This window comes from Triticum aestivum, chromosome 3B (assembly GCF_018294505.1).
Source record: "Triticum aestivum cultivar Chinese Spring chromosome 3B, IWGSC CS RefSeq v2.1, whole genome shotgun sequence".
Classification (NCBI taxonomy): Eukaryota; Viridiplantae; Streptophyta; class Magnoliopsida; order Poales; family Poaceae; genus Triticum; species Triticum aestivum.
In genome coordinates, this window is record NC_057801.1 from 436,674,690 (window position 1) to 436,681,845 (window position 7,156).

General features: G+C 43.2%; 1 long non-coding RNA gene across 1 annotated transcript; it reads left to right on the forward strand.

The window, feature by feature from the left end:
• Window positions 1-4,109: 4,109 nt before the first annotated feature.
• LOC123065479 (uncharacterized) lies at window positions 4,110-6,386 on the forward strand. The gene is made up of 3 exons (XR_006431050.1): window positions 4,110-4,388; window positions 5,118-5,283; window positions 5,939-6,386. It is a non-coding gene; the product is annotated as an uncharacterized lncRNA (long non-coding RNA).
• The last annotated feature ends 770 nt before the right edge of the window (window positions 6,387-7,156 follow it).

Consider the following 7,156-nt stretch of genomic DNA (forward strand, 5'->3'; position numbering starts at 1 on the left):
ACCTGAGGAATTTGTCTATTAATCATCTGAAAAAAGAATCAACCTAAAATCACTATCCAGTAAAAAATGGCAGCTAATCTCATGAGCGCTAAAGTTTCTGTTTTTCACAGCAAGATCACATAAACTTCACCCAAGTCTTCCCAAAGGTCCTACTTGGCACTTTATTGAAACAAAAGCTATAAAACATGATTAATACAGTAGCATAATCATGTGGACACACAAAAACAGTAAGGGTAAATATTGGGTTGTCTCGCAACAAGCGCTTTTCTTTAATGCCTTTTTAGCTAGGCATGATGATGGCAATGATGCTCACATAAAAGATAAGAATTGAAACATAAAGGGAGCGTCATGAAGAATATGACTAGCACATTTAAGTCTAACCCACTTCCTATGAATAGGGATTTTGTGAGCAAACAACTTATGGGAACAATAATCAACTAGCATAGGAAGGTAAAACAAGCATAGCTTCAAGATTTTAAGCACATAGAGAGAAAGCTTGACATTATTGCAATTCCTACAAGCATATGTTCCTCCCTCATAATAATTTTCAGTAGCATCATGAATGAATTCAACAATATAACCACTACCTAAATCATTCTTTTCATGATCTACAAGCATAGAAAATTTACTACTCTCCACATAAGCAAATTTCTTCTCATGAATAGTAGTGGGAGCAAACTCAACAAAATAACTATCATGTGAGGCATAATCCAATTGAAAACTAAAATCATGATGACAAGTTTCATGGTTATCATTATTCTTTATAGCATACAAGTCATCACAATAATCATCATAGATAGCAACTTTGTTCTCATAATCAATTGGAACCTCTTCCAAAATAGTGGAATCATCACTAGATAAAGTTGACACTCTTCCAAATCCACTTTCATATTCATCACAATAAGATTCAACATCCTCCAAAATAGTGGGATCACTACTTCCTAAAGTTGACACTCTTCCAAACCCACTTTCATCAATATAATCATCAGAGGTAGGACACATGCTTTCATCATAAAAAATATTCTCATCAAAACTTGGGGAACAAAAAATATCATAATCATCAAACGTAGCTTCCCCAAGCTTGTGGCTTTGCATATCATTAGCATCATGGATATTCAAGGAATTCATACTAACAACATTGCAATCATGCTCATCATTCAAAGATTTCATGCAAAACATTTTATATAATTCTTCTTCTAGCACTTGAGCACAATTTTCCTTTCCATCATTCTCACAAAAGATATTAAAAAGATGAAGCGTATGAGACAAACTCAATTCCATTTTTTTGTAGTTTTATTTTATAAACAAAACTAGTGATAAAACAAGAAACAAAAAGATTCGATTGCAAGATATAAAGATATACCTTCAAGCACTCACCTCCCCGGCAACGGCGCCAGAAAAGAGCTTAGTTGACGGGGTGTGAGTGAGTGCCCTTTACCTAGCCTCCCCGGCAACGGCGCCAGAAAAGAGCTTGATGTCTACTACACAACCTTCTTCTTGTAGACGTTGTTGGGCCTGCAAGTGCACAGGTTTGTAGGACAGTAGCAAATTTCCCTCAAGTGGATGACCTAAGGTTTATCAATCCGTAGGAGGCATAGGATGAAGATGGTCTCTTTCAAGCAACCCTGCAACCAAATAACAAAGAGTCTCTTGTGTCCCCAACACACCCAATACAATGGTAGATTGTATAGGTGCACTAGTTCGGCGAAGAGATAGTGATACAAGTGCAAATTAGATGGTATATAAAGGTATTTGTAATCTGAAATAATAAAAACAGCAAGGTAACAAGTGATAAAAGTGAGTGTAAACGGTATTGCAATGATAGGAAACAAGGCCTAGGGTTCATACTTTCACTAGTGCAAGTTCTCTCAACAATAATAATATAGATAGATCATATAACAAGCCCTCAACATGCAACAAAGATTCACTCCAAAGCCATTAATAGCGGAGAACAAACGTAGAGATTATGGTAGGGTACGAAACCACCTCAAAGTTATCCTTTCTGCTCTATCTATTCAAGAGTTCGTAGTAAAATAACATGAAGCTATTCTTTCCGCTCAATCCATCATAGAGTTCATACTATAATAACACCTTAAGACACAAATCAACCAAAACCCTAATGTCACCTAGATACTCCATTGTCACCTCAAGTATCCGTGGGCATGATTATACGATATGCATCACACAATCTCAGATTCATCTATTCAACCAACACAAAGTACTTCAAAGAGTGCCCCAAAGTTTCTACCGGAGAGTCAAGAACGTGTGCCAACCCCTATGCATAGGTTCATGGGTGGAACCCGAAAGTTGGTCACCAAAACATACATCAAGTGGCACATGATATCCCATTGTCACGATAGATAAGCACGACAAGACATACATCAAGTGTTCTCATAAAAGACTCAATCCGATAAGATAACTTCAAAGGGGAAACTCAATTCATCACAAGAGAGTAGAGGGGGAGAAACGTCATAAGATCGAACTACAATAGCAAAGCTCGGGATACATCAAGATCGTGCCATAGAGGGAACACGAGAGAGAACACGCGCGAGAGAGAGATCAAACACATAGCTACTGGTACATACCCTCAGCCCCGAGGGTGAACTACTCCCTCCTCGTCATGGAGAGCGCCGGGATGATGAAGATGGCCACTGGTGAAGGATCCCCCCTCCAGCAGGGTGCCGGGAAGGGCTCCCGAGAGGTTTTTGGAGGCTACAGAGGCTTGCGGCGGCGGAACTCCCGATCTATCTTCTCCCGAAAGTTTCAGTATTTATAGGAATTATTGGCGTTGGTTTCACGTCAGGGGGGTCTCCAGGCTGCCCACGAGACAGGGGGGCGCCCCCCCTAGGGGCGCGCCCTCCTATCTTGTGGGCAGCCTGGAGCTCTTCTGGCCCAACTCCGATGCTCCATTGTCTTCTTTTGGTCCATAAAAAATCCTCAAAAATTGGCACGTCATTTGGACTCCGTTTGATATTCCTTTTCTTTGAAATACTGAAACAAGCAATAAAACAATAATATGGGCTGGGCCTCCGGTTAGTAGGTTAGTCCCAAAAATGATATAAATATGTAGAATAAAGCCCATAAGCATCCAAAACAGGTAATATAATAGCATGGAACAATCAAAATTTATAGATACGTTGGAGACGTATCACCCATCACCGTCCAGCAAGTCTACGATGTGATTACTCACGCACGGCGGTGAGCATCATGAAATTGGTGATGGAGGATGGTTGATGATGACGATGGCGATGAATTCCCCTCTCCAAAGCCCCGAACAGACTCCAGATCAGCCCTCCTGAGGAAGATTAGGGCTTGGCGGCGGCTCCGAATCGTAAAACGTGATGAATCCTTCTCTATGATTTTTTTATCCCCGAAAGTGAATATATAGAGTTGGAGTTGAGGTCGGTGGAGGTCCAGGGGGCCCACAAGGTAGGGGGCACGCCCCAGGGGGGTGGACGCGCCTTGCACCCTCGTGGACAGGGTGTGGGTCCCCCTTTGTTGATTCTTTCGCCAATATTTTTTATTAATTCCAAAACATGACTCCGTGGAGTTTCAGGACATTCTGAGAACTTTTATTTCTGCACAAAAATAACACCATGGAAATTGTGCTGAAAACAGCGTCAGTTCGGGTTAGTTCCATTCAAATTATGTAAGTTAGAGTCCGAAACAAGGGCAAAAGTGTTTGGAAAAGTATATACGTTGGAGACGTATCAACTCCCCCAAGCTTAAACCTTTGCTTGTCCTCAAGCAATTCAGTTGACAAACTGAAAGTGATAAAGAAATTTTTTTACAAACTCTGTTTGATCTTGTTGTTGCAAATATGTAAAGTCAGCATTCAAGTTTTCAGCAAAGATTATGAACTAACCATATTAAGGACAGTATAACTGCACCTAATCCGAGCTCTCTCACGCATTCGTCACTTTTGGCTGTTGGATCCCGCAACTCGGGCCTTCTTGGCCATCCGATGCATGATTTCCGCCCGCTTGGACTGTTGCTGGGCCAACTGTCCTGGGCTGCTATTCCAGGGGCGGAATCAGATGCCTGTCGTTAACTGCGACAGATGAACGTGGGATCCAGAACGAGCGATGGTGATTTCGCTCCATGTCCACCTCCTACCACCCCCTCCCCTTCGTGCACCCCCCACTCCGCTACCCCAAACCCTCCCCGTCTCGCTCGAGCAGTAGGCGGCGGCGGCTCTGGAGGTGCTTCTCCTCCTCCCCCGGCCAATCTCCATTGGTGTCCCCTCCGGCCAGCCCGCGGCTTGCTCGTCCTCTTCCGGCCAACCTCCACTGGCGTCTCCTCCGCCGGTCCCTCTGCCAGTCCTACGTATCCTCCTGCCCCAGCTGCAGCAGCCCGCGGCATCTATGACCTCCATCGGCGTACACAAGGTCCGTTCCTTCGATTGGGTGGGAGGACAGCGTAAACAAACATCATGTTTGTCTCCTTTGGGTCAAACTAGGTCTAGCAGCAAGTGCGATCAACACTTGAGGAGAAGAGGAGCAAAGAGTCAATGAGAGAGAAATTTAGGAAATAAATAGGAAATGAAAGACTATAATAGGAAAATACAAATGATTAAACCAAAAGTTATACATGATAAATATCAATTAGGGTGCAAAGAGGGGCAGCCAATGGTGATTGGTTGGATTATGATGAATGTTACACTGTTAGTGTCCTTGTGTTCTATGTTATTTAGTACACAGAGGCTCCTTTTTAATCAACAAGTTGGGAACTTGGTTGATACATAAAGGAATACGTGCTCGTATTATTAGACAAGTTGGGTGCTTGGTTCATATGAACAGATTTAGCTTCAGTTTTGGTAAATCTTCAATTGGCTTCAGGTTAATCTCTGTTCTTATCAGATTTTCATGTTAGAGAAAAAATATGCAGTTGAAATTATGATGTGATCTTGAAATTAATCTATTGGAGTAATAATATTTTTAATATCAGGAAATAGACATAGAAATGTGACATGTACTACCTCTAATTTTCTTGATGTTAGCAGTGTCTGACAGTATCATTGTTCTTGGTCCTTCTATTTGTTAGTCGATTCGCTTTACATGTAATGCAAAGTTTTCAGTTGTGCCTGTTAAGAATTCATGATATTTCTACTTTTGCAGTGGGGGCAATGGAATTCAGGTGAAAGTCACTCGGTGCAGATTCTTGCGTATGCCAGAGGACTATCTGAATTTTTCTGGATGCCATGTATAGCGATTGATATGAATGGAAAATCCTTTGAAGGATACAGCAAACAAGATGCTGGTTCATAGGCTACACTACTTTTTGGTACATCAGAATCCCAGTTTACAAGATAATCCCCTCCACTACTTTTAACTCTTCCCCATGTTATTAGACATGTTTGAATTGTTGTTCAGATACATTGTTGGTTTCATGCATGTGAAGCAAAGTTTGTGACATAAACGTCATGTTGGCTATCTACCTACATCCTTATCATGCCTTTGCAAATATAAAGACATGTTATCTATTTCAACTTGTTATGCATCATGATAGCAATTGAAGAGTTTGTTATCGCTTCTAAGTAGCATTTGATTAACATTGTAACTCTTTTCGGTGAACTTATAAGGATTGGGTTCCTGCCCATTGGGTTTCGTCCATTCTGCATGAACGGACGGTGTTCCATTTATTTCGTGCTTTCAGAAAAAAATGGGAGCAGCAACAGTAATCTGCTTGTCCCTTCTGCTTCTTCAGTCACTGGTATAAGATAATCCAGATCATGTGTTCCTTCAACTCTAATATTCTCCCCCCTCGTCCATTTTTAGTTTCTCTTGTCTAATTTTCTTGGCAGAGGTGAGGACTAGACCCCTACACACAAATAATGACCGCCCTACATATCTCTAATTATGTGCACAAATTGTTTGCGGCTAGCTATCCTTAGTTGATCTCTTTCATGTCTCAAATTGCGTTCTTGTGGTTTTTGCAGGTCCATTAGGATTGCGGGAAGGAAGTATTCCATGGTCTGATTTGCCAGCCTGCCACTGCCTCTTTCCCCTGACGGTGCATGTCCATGATGCCATTGTCATGCTTGATGAGATCAGGTGGTCGACCTTCTCGACCACTTGAGGCACCACCTCCTCCAGCATGTCCTCCACGACCACGATCATTGACCTATTCCACAAAATCAGTGAAACACTTGCTACAAACTTGCACACATGGTTGGACTCCAACGGCCTTTTTTTACAATGAACTTAGGACCTGTAAGTGCATATGGAGTAAAATTTATGGTGTTGTAATGTGCATGTTCAAATCTGGAGAATGTATGTGTAGATTAATGACATATAAGTGGATGGAGTAAACTATATGATGTCATAATGTACACGTTTAAATCTGGAGAATGTACGTGTACTTGTAACTTTGCTGCTCCTTCATGATTTTCTTCCAGGAACATCACTAAACTCGTATGCTCATTCTCTCTTGAAGTGACACCTCTTACAACGGCGGAGCTACGTAGAAGGCTGAGGGGGCCGTGGCCCCCCAACCAAAGTGCAATTTTTTTACTAGGTAGTAATCGCCCTGCACTGCTGCTTTTAGATGGGCCATGTGCCCATGCACATACACGTAGAAGGCCACAAGCCTCTGGGATTATCATGCCTACGCACGAACCTGCTAGGGGCTCGGCTGCTTTGACTCTTTTTTCCCCAACCACACTCGTCGCTCGGGCACGGCTGCTCGCCTGCTACGTGATCCATCTATGAACCAAGCTGCCACACTACCTCGACGCCGGCCCCAAGGAGAAGATCATGAGGGAGGAACAAAGGCATGCCTGAGATGATCATCTTATGCTCTTTGATACCGGCCAGTGGTCGTCGATGTCTGCCGGCCGGCGAGCCACCCCTTGTCGCTGGCTAGCCCCCATACAAATTTGTGTACTTGATTTTGTAAGTGCCATCCACCCAGCTCAAATACAACCCTAAACTACTGGATCCCTTTTTGCACCAACGACCAAGCCCTCTTAAGGTCTTCACGCACCAACTCGACTGCTTCTCAGTGCCATGCTTCACTCAACCAAGCCGACGGTGCCGCGACGGACGGCCTCGAGTCCTCGATGTTGGCCGGCCGTTGCCGAGGAGAATGCGAGGAGGTTAGGAGGAGCTCCGTGTTTGGGCCGGTGGCGTCGACTCCAGGGCCTGGGGGATCAAGG